Source organism: Herpailurus yagouaroundi, unplaced genomic scaffold (genome assembly GCF_014898765.1).
Source record: "Herpailurus yagouaroundi ecotype Mexico unplaced genomic scaffold, PumYag 202, whole genome shotgun sequence".
NCBI classification, from domain to species: domain Eukaryota; kingdom Metazoa; phylum Chordata; class Mammalia; order Carnivora; family Felidae; genus Herpailurus; species Herpailurus yagouaroundi.
The window spans coordinates 6,012,825-6,016,225 of record NW_024412433.1 but is presented as its reverse complement, the minus strand read 5'-3'; positions in this window follow the sequence as shown (position 1 = coordinate 6,016,225).

The following is a 3,401-nucleotide window of genomic DNA, read 5'->3' as shown; positions in this document are numbered from 1 at the left end:
TCACGATCTCGCGGTCCGTGAGTTCGAGCCCCGCGTCGGGCTCTGGGCTGATGGCTCGGAGCCTGGAGCCTGTTTCTGATCCTGTGTCTCCCTCTCTCTCTGCCCCTCCCCCGTTCATGCTCTCTCTCTCTCTCTCTCTGTCCCAAAAATAAATAAAAAAACGTTGAAAAAAAATTTAAAAAAAAAGAACCGTCAAATTATTATTTTATTCATGACTTAGCTAAGTGGAAATATATAGATCGGTCCAAGAAAGGCTTTGAGAGATTTTGTCCCCTTCTGATAGAATTGAACGAGTCATGTGGATTTTCTACATCGCTGTGGGGTGTGACATCAAAGAAACCCCAGTATATGTAGGAACAGCGGAGAAAGAGCTCTTCGGGAACAGACCAAATGGCGGTGTATGGGACGCACCCAATAACACCACGTTAAATTAGAAGGGCTGTAATTCAGAGCGTTTCTAAATCAGGGATCTATGCTCTACCCCGGTGCCAAGAGGTTTGCTTGTGTGACACGCGGAGCTACGGCTTGCACGCCGGCCCAAGATCTCCCCCACCCCCACCCATCTCCTCCGTGTTGGAGGAGCCCACGGGAAGGACCGGCTATGGCCTCTCTTCTTGGTCTCACCTTGGGTCCGCCTTCCGATGCAGGAGGAGCCAAGGGCTGCTGAGTCCAGCAACGTCATGAACATTTCCGTGGCAGTGAAAACATATTCGTGAAGACGAAACCCTCCATTTCTTTCACCGTCACCCTCTGGGCGTTGACTTTGGCGTCTAGGAGGGCCCTGCTCCGTGTGAACAAGCACTGCTGGCCGTAAGACCGCCAGTAAATATACGACCGACCAACCAACCGGTCAAAACACCAGGAGGTGAGGGGGGCTGTAAGGGAACTGAAACGAAGGCATGTGACAGTGCTACCCTGGCTGCGGTGAAGGGGAAAGTGTGAGCACGCAGCCTGGAGCCGGACCCAGAGGCCAGTGTCGGCCGAGTAAGGAAGCGGCAGAGAACGTTCCAGGCGGAGCGAAGAGCTAATACAAAGGTCCATTGGAGGGAGAGAGCCTGCCGTGGGGGAAGAGCCGTGGATGGCCAGAGACCAGAGCACAGAGCGAGGCTGGAGAGGAAAAATGAGACGGGCTCAGCAAGGCCAAGGGCAGCCAGGGAGGGCCAGGGCTCTGGAAGCCAGGTGGGAGTTTGGATTTGTCCGTGTTGTGTGGGCCCATCAGAAGGATACAAGCCCAGGACTGTGAGGCTCTAATTCCAGGGTTTTTATGGAGTGGGGAAGACCACATTTTAGCAGGTTGTGGGAAGCACAATGGATCCAGGAGACCAGGAGGAAGCCACTTCGCTCGGCCAAGCGTGAACGGGTTGTGCCTTGGACCAGGATGGAAGTAATAAAGACAGAAGTTGGGTAAGTTTGGGTACGTTTTGAAGGCACACGGGTGGGACGCGGGACTGAGGAGAGAGAGGCGGTCACACATGGGGAAGGAGAGCTTTGGCAGGATGGGAGTCGGGGGCTGTGTTTTGGCCATCCTGCGTTTGTGATCACAACTGGGCACCCGCAGGGGACAGGGCTCCAGAGCTGTGGAAGTTAGAGATGACACATTGGCACGTCGCTGCCAGCAGATGCGTTTCGAAGTCCTGGCCCTGAGGAGCAATCCCGTAAGGTAGGAGGGGGACCAGGGCAGTGCCGAGAAGGAGCCAAGACAAGGAGGAAAGGAAGTAATGTCGGCCACGAGTGGTGGAAAAGCCAAGCCCGTGACGCAATGACAGTAGTGTATCATTGGCCGTTTGATAAAACAAGACAGGTCAAGTCCCCGTGTGTAATTTCACCACAACCTGAGGGTGGTATCTGCTTAGCCTTCGAAAGAGCATAGACATGTTTTCTTTATTCATGCCACCTGCCGCGTGCGGATTTGGTAAAACAGGAAAAGAGCGACAAATTGAGAGAAAAATATTTCCTTAAAAGTTCACTTCGAAAAGCCGGAAAAGCCCAGTCATGCGTGCGTGCACACACACACGCACACACCTTGAAACATCATAATTAGTCTTATGTTTGTAAAGTACTTCATGTCAGGGCGCCTGGGTGGCTCAGTCGGTTAAACGTCCAACTTCAGCTCAGGTCATGATCTCACTGTTCCTGAGTTCGAGCCCCACGTCGGGCTCTGTGCTGACAGCTCAGGGCCTGGAGATGCTTCCGATTCTGTGTCTCCCTCTCTCTCTGCCCCCCCCCCCCCACTCACGCTCTGTCTCTCTCAAAAAATAAACATTAAAAAAATTAAAGTGAAAGTACTTCATGTCTTGATAAAATCTACATGGTGTGATTTGCCCATGTGCAAACCTAGAAAATCTGAGTGGACCCATAAGAACATGTTCCCGTGTCCCCCGTGTGAACACCGTCCCTCATGTAAAATTGCAAGTGAACGCAGGGATGGCTGTTCTAGGGTTGGCCACGCTTGTGCCCCCCACAGACTGCCACGCCTCTCCCGGCCACTCTGTGCCAGGAGCTGAGCAGAGCCTGGAGCAGGGGGGGGGGGGGGGGCGGGGGGTAACAACGCCTGTACAGCTGATGGTTTTGTTGGGAAGTTTTCTCCTTACCAACACCTGCCTTAGCTTCTTGACAACTGGTAAGCGCAGTGGGGGGACCTCTCGGGTTTCCACATCAAGCACAGCATCATTCGTGATGTTAATGTCACATGTAGAATAACGGTGGCCCTGCCGACATCCCTCATGGGTTGACAGAGTCATTAACCTTTGTCTCTGCCCACCTGTCTATTCCCCATCCACTGTCATTTGCCCCAAAGCAACCACATGAAAATGAATCACACTGGGGGCGCCTGGGTGGCTGAATCGGTTAAGCGTCCAACTTCGGCCCAGGTCATGAGCTCACGGTTCAGGGGTTTGAGCCCCCTTGTTGGGCTGTCTGCTGACAGCTCAGAGCCCGGATCCTGCTTTGGGTTCTGTGTCTCCCTCTGTCTCTGCTCCTCTCCTACTCGCACCCTTTCTCTCTCTCTCTCAACGATAAATAAACATTAAAAATTTTTTTTTTCCTAAAAGAAAATACATTTGCCATGGTTACAGCTTTTCGCAAAGTAATTAGGCTCCGGGCCGTGTAAGGATCGCTGATGGGACTTTGCCGTGGCTGTGCGTACATGGCCTTGTGAATCGAGATCTGGGGCCTAAACGAGATGCCAGTCCAGTTGGTGGGGGCTATCGAAGGGCATATTTCATTACACATTGAAAAACATGTTTCCAGAATTTTGTCAAGCAGGGCTAACAGTGACCCCAATAAAGTTACCATGGATAGAACAGCTTTGCGTGCAAGAAGGCCCAGCCTGATGCCGTTTGTAGTGGTGAAAACAAAAGAAACCAACCAAAACAGGGGAACGGCTAGATACATTAGGGCAT